This window comes from Bombina bombina, chromosome 8 (assembly GCF_027579735.1).
Source record: "Bombina bombina isolate aBomBom1 chromosome 8, aBomBom1.pri, whole genome shotgun sequence".
Taxonomy (NCBI): Eukaryota; Metazoa; Chordata; class Amphibia; order Anura; family Bombinatoridae; genus Bombina; species Bombina bombina.
The window spans coordinates 179,007,529-179,014,042 of record NC_069506.1 but is presented as its reverse complement, the minus strand read 5'-3'; the positions used below and the strand labels follow the sequence as shown (position 1 = coordinate 179,014,042).

At 38.3% G+C, this 6,514-nt stretch overlaps 1 pseudogene; it reads right to left on the bottom strand.

Moving 5' to 3' along the window:
• Window positions 1-1,370: 1,370 nt before the first annotated feature.
• LOC128638921 (uncharacterized) lies at window positions 1,371-3,641 on the bottom strand (annotated as a pseudogene).
• Window positions 3,642-6,514: the final 2,873 nt, after the last annotated feature.

The window sequence follows — 6,514 nt, the reverse complement described above, 5'->3', positions numbered from 1 at the left end:
TAAACAAGTTCCAATCTTGTTCTAAAATATATCTGCTTATTGTACTTATTGAATCGATATTGTTAAAAAGGAAAATGGAAAGAAAAACAAAATTGTTTCCTTACCCTGTGAATTGACTTTTGTGCATATGTAATATTTCATATCATTTGTATCTATGTTTATAAACTAGGCGATAAGCCTGCCCAGAGGGCAGGTTTATCGCTTAAAAAAATATAAACCCCAAAGGTAATAATACAAAAAGTAAAAAATTTAAAATTACAGAAAAAAAATAAACAAAGCTATCCAAAATAAGACATTTAATCCTAAACTAATACGACTATAAAAATAAAAAGTCCCCCTCAAAATAAATCACCTCCTAATCTAATTCTAAACTACCAATAGCTCTTAAAAGGGCCTTTGGAAGGGCATTGCCCTAAGTTAAACAGTTCTTTTACTTTTAAAAATTGCCAATTACCCCCTAACAGTAAACCCCCCCACCCAACCAACCTCACAAAATTAAAAAAACTAAGTTTTGTATGGGCATTGCCCTTAAAATGGCATTCAGCTCTTTTACAGCCCAAAAAACTCTAGTCTAAAAATAAAAGCTACCCCAAAAAATAAAAAAAAGCCTAAGACTAAGCCCCAAATAGGTATTCACCGTTCCTAAAATCCGGCGGTGAAGGTCTTCTTCCAGGTGGCTCCATCATCTTCTATCTTCATCTGGAGCAAAGGTGGCACAGAGCAGAGGTGCGGAGCGGTCTTCCCCGATGTGCGGATCCGGAGCGGCGGTCCTCAGCGGCGTGGAGGCTCCTCTTCATCCGATCTCTGTCGTACACTAAAATGTGGATGGAAGGTACCGCATTCAATGTGAGATACCTTGCATTCCTATTGGCTGAAATTTTAAAATCAGCCAATAGGATTAGAGCTACTGGTCCAGGATGAAGATAGAAGAGGTTGCTGCGCTGGAAGAAGATATCGCCAACTCCAAGAAGACTTCACCGCCTGGAAGAAGACCTTCTCTGCCGGACTTCAGGAAAGGTGAGTACCTATTTAGGGGTTAGATTTAGGCTTTTTTTTTTTTTTAAAGAAAATTGTGAATGATGTGCTATTTACAAACGTGTTTTATTGTGCTTTATATTTTCTTTTTTTTTAATTTGCAATATTTTAGGGTTGTCATATAAACAAACTTTTAGAAATTTAATAACTGTGCCAGTAGTTTTTTTTTTTAGTTCTGTTGTCTTAAGTTACCATTCCTGTGCATAGGTTTAAACAGTTAGTGGATAGGTAGGACTCCTTTTCAAGAGTAAAAATCTTATACAAAAATCACTCACACAGAAACTTAAGAAATACATATACATTATAAATATTTTTTTTTTACATAGGCAGCTTCTTTACTTCTTCCTTGTGCCACCTCTCCGTATACCACAACCTTTGTACAAGTAAGTTTTAGGAACCTCCCATTCGTCTATTTCTTCTGGATCAATTCTAGTTTGTTTCCTTTTAGAGGATTTGAGCAATACTTTCTTTTTTGAAGAATTGACCGGCTCTTTGACTTTGGTTGGATCTTGCAAATAATATGCAGGTTCAAGGAATTTGGGCTTAGCACCTCTTCCAACCCAGTACTCTTCAACAACTGGCACAGTGGTTTTCTTTTGAAGTTTTACACCCATTGATTTCTGCATCAATTTCTTCTGTTCAGACATTTCTTGAAAGCTTCTCTCTGTCTTTGAGGATTGCTTCTTATCGTAGCTGGCATAGTCACAGACCTCATAGTCCTCCTTTTGTCGGTGAACTAGCCCCAATTCTTCATAAGCACCCTTTTTCTTAACTTTTAGTTTTTCTTTCACTGGCCATCCAATAAGTGGAGTGGCAGTTGTGCCTTTGGGAGGTTTCCATAGTATTCTTTTCTGAGCAATCTGCTTAAATAAGCTACCTTTGCTAATGTTTAGCTGGCTAAATGGAATTGTCTCCTGAATGTAAAATTATCCTTCATCACTATCATCTTCATCATCTTCATCTAGTTCTTCCTCATAATTCTCTTCTTCTACTACCAAGTATTCCTCTGAAACCTCTGGCTCAGACAGGGACTGACTCTTCCTTGGTTTCTTTTTCAACGAGTACACCTTCTTGCTCAATCCTCTTACTGGAACACCTAATTTCCTACCTCTGCTGGAAACATTTTTTTACTTTTATGCCAGAAGCGTAATTCTTGTACTGGCTGCTATCATGTTTTACAGGTATATATTCTTTTAAAGACCTACTACTTTTTATTTTCTCTCTATCAGAACCATCTGAACTTTTTCTAAAAGAATATATCCCTTTCCTGAGCATATAATCAGGCACAAAGTATGGCACATAAGCATTATCCATGGATGATCCTTCATCCCTAGAAGAAAGCTGTTCTGAAGTAATTCTTAATATACTTGCCCGTTTTTGTTTACTTTAAACCATATAAAGATCATAACCATATTTTGTCTCCATGATGGGGATGGCACAAACTTCTTAACAGGGTTTTCTTCCAACATGCTTGTTTTGCTAGCCAACTCTGGCTCCCCATTAAAGTTAGATGGACCTTGATATTGTATTTCTGAAATTGGATCTTGGCCAACAATCAATTCAGGGTCAGTTTTAGCTTCCTCTTTTGTTTTGTAGTCATCTTCCCAGTTTTCTGGAGATAATACTTGCTGTACTATATAGACAGGACTGGCTACATCAACATGTTGCAACATCATAGTTTCTGAGTCTAGCTCCACTGCAGAGTCTAGTTTAAATTTGGCTTATTTGACAATTCTGTAGTCTGAGTTTCCGTTTCCTGCACATTATTAAAACACATATTATGAGGAAGTGAAGTTTCATCTTCATTCGAGAACGCAACACTCTGCACAGAAAGCTCCTCTCTTTCTGTGCGAGGGCCATACAACACACCCTCACAATAAAGATCATGCTGCACTACACTTTCTGGCATTTCTTTAACAACTGCCACATTGTATATTGGTATGGTTTCCTTATAAGACTTCCACATCTGTATGGCAGGAGAACTACCTCCATACTCTATTCTAACCTCCTCTTTCTCATATGCATAGCTTCCTGGAGGCATGGTGTGGAATTGTGATGAATTTTTAATGAAAGTCTCTTTCCTGCGCTGCAGTCACAGGAGACAAAGACATTTCAACAGTCTCCAAGTTACTATCATTCTGAGTGCTGCTAACGCCAGATGATTGGCACTCAGTACTTCTTCCATCTGAGCCATTGCAATCTGTACCCGTATGCTTTTTTGGCACAAAATCTGGCAGCCGTTGGTCAGTCTGGTTTCTTTAGTTTCAGTTCTTTCACCAGGACTGCTATAATGCCTAAAGCGAGTAGCATGGTAAAACATTGGGGATGGTGGATGGGGATTAAAATGAGGCCTTCTTCTCAATCTCAATTTGATGCTGAGGAACATAAAATCCAGGGTATTCATGGAGTGCAAGAGAATAGAATGGATAATATGGATTTCCACCTCTGTAGCCAGGTCCAGGCATGCAATATGTATTGTACAGCTTACCAAGGCACCAAGGATTTGGGAAAGGTAGTTGTGCTGTCGGTTGTGCATAAAATAAGGGTCTTTGTTGGTTTGCAGAATACTCCCCATCTTCTGGAGGAGGAGGAGCTGTAGTTTTCATTTTTTAATTCTGAATACACTCAAAAGCACAACTCACTATCCACCAGTTTTTTTTTTCTTAATACTTTGTATAGACGGTTATTTTTTTTTGTTAATACTTTGTGTGGGTGGTTAGTTTTGTTTTTTTTAATACTTCGTGCGGGCGGTTATTTTTTTTTTTTTGTTAATACTTCGTTCGGGCAGTTAGTTTTATTTTTTTTCATACTTCGTACGGGTGGATAGTTTTTTTTTTTCTTAATGCTGCTTTGTTTGCCTCGCACAGCCAACATTTCTTTTGAGGATGCGTGTGGAACTGGCGACGTGATGGACGCGTTACAAACACGATTATACTATATATAATAAAAATTTTATAAAATAAAAATTATGTAAAACTTCTGCTTTATGTGTGATATAATCCAAATTGCAAAGTAATATCACTGATCTGTGAGAGAACACTGCTTCTGTCACAGGATGCATCATAACGTGTTTTTACAAGATGGCAGAAGCCAGTATAATTGGTTAAAATAAAAGAAAAACTTTAAAGAGAGCTGCAGGCACACAAGGAAAAGCATTAATATGGTGACTCTGAGTATTAACCATGCTACCATAATTGTACCCAGCAGTTTATTGTCCCTTTAAGAAATTGGTCTACCTCAGAATGACATGATGGTAAACAAAAAATATTTTGTGGAATGCGGTATCTGCCATTATTCACGTATGCTTATTATTATGTGGCTCCTATATTGGTACAATATAACTGTTATGAGTTAGTGGTGCTTTGGAAGAGGTGCTGTTGAAATGAGATGGGGGCCCTGCCGGAGCCTTTGCCCTGAAAATCAGTGAGGTCTAGTTATGCCCCTGTTTGGGAACTCTGACACCACTCTACCGTATAGGCAATTGGATCAATTTATGAAAACCAAACTACCTAAAGACTAATCCATGCCCCAAAGTGGTCAACCATGCCCAAGATGCACCTAAGCTCTCCCTTCAACCAAGTTTGAATATCAGCCAAGAAACGCTGCAATGTATGTGAAGATGTGTTTACACTTGTGTTTCCCAAATTTCTAAAGGTATTAATTTTCCTGCAAAGAAAAAAACAAAACAATGCTGTGTATCTATCGATTTAAGAAGGTTATATACTTTGTGTTTCAGCATCCTGCGGGATAAAGTATATCAATATTACATGCCTCTTCTGTTTTCTGCAAACAGCAGCTATATAAATATATTTATAGCAGATGACTGATATACTGCTATGTTCAAGAAAAAGCGTATTTACTAAGCTAAATCAAGAACATGTAGGTATCAAGGAAGTATTTGTGTAATGCTCGTGGGATACTCCTCTATCAGACCGAACTCGGCCAGCAGTTTTGTTATCTAGGCATCAAGCCGGAATGATAGGGAATATCCCAGAGCAGAGAAAGTCAATGTGATGAGGAAGATGGCACTCACCACAGGCAGGACAGTGTCCAGAGGTAACAGCAGAGCAGTCCAGGGATAAAGCACTAGAATGGTCAGGCAGGCAGGGATTGGCAACAGTAAATAATCCAGCAGATTAAGGGTTAAGACAGGTAGAGTAGTCAGCAGACAGGCAGGTTTAGTAACAGTGATCACTCCAGCAGTTTAAGGTTTAAGGCAAGTAGAGTAGTCAGCAAACAGGCAGGTTCAGCAACAATGATCAGTCCAGCAGTTTAAGGGTTAAGGCAGGTAGACTAATCAGTAAACAGGCAGGTTCAGCAACAATGGTATTTAGGTACATAGAACGATCTGTCACACTCAGGAGCACACAGAGTAACACCTATACTTGGGCAGTGACAGATCGTTAGTGCAGGATTTAAATAGGCGCAGGATTCCCAGTTACCTCCTACCGGCATCAGGAGTGTGCTGCAATGACGTCAGCACCGCACGCATCCTGAGCCGACACTGCCCCTGGCAACGTGAAGGAAGGAGAGGCCTGAGCCAACACTGCCCCTGGCAAAGAGCAGGAAGGAGACGCCACACCCCTAGCAACGGCAAGAGCGGCGCGGCGTGACAATTTGTGGTTTCCTCAAGATCTAAAGATCTGGAACAGTTAGGAGGTGTGTAACTGTCCATAACTGGCCTCAGCACAGGAGATATGATACGGAGAACAGGTTTTTCAACCTAGAATACTAAGTTGTTACTAGGGATGGGCGAATGTGCAAATTTTCGAATTTCGAATGTAGAACGAATGTTATTACCGAAATTCGAATTCTAAATTCGAATGTCGATAAGAACGAATATTCTTAAAAATTCGAAAATCGAATGTTATTTACAGTTTTCGAATGTCACTTTCGAATTCGAATGTTTATAATTATATCGAATGTCTACATTCGAAATTCGAATATTACATTTAAAAGCATTAGAAATACTATTACAATCTAAATTCGAATTTTTCGAATTCGAATACACGTATTGCATAATTCAAATATTACATTTAAAGAAAAAGCGTTAGAAATACTATTACAATCTAAATTCGAATTTTTCGAATTCGAATACAGGTGGCCCTCGTTTTACAACGGTTCAATTTACACCGTTTCAGAATAACAACCTTTTTTTCCAGTCATGTGACTGCTATTGAGAAGCAGTACATTTATTAAAATAGCCAGTAGGTGGAGCTGTCCGCTTGTGTTGCAGCAAAACCAAGCAAGCTGAAATTAATCAGTTAAACCAGACCTGAGCTATCGAGCAAATTTCAAAGGAACAAGATCTTCCTGTCTATAACTCAGTCCAGATTGGAATGCATAGAAAGAACTGTTTGCAGAAAAATGCAAGTGAAATCTGTGTTGTGTGATTATTTTATTAGATTTATAATGCTGTTTTGCAAATGTTTTTGTTCATTTAATTTAGTTTAATTATATATTCTGTGTTGTGTGATTA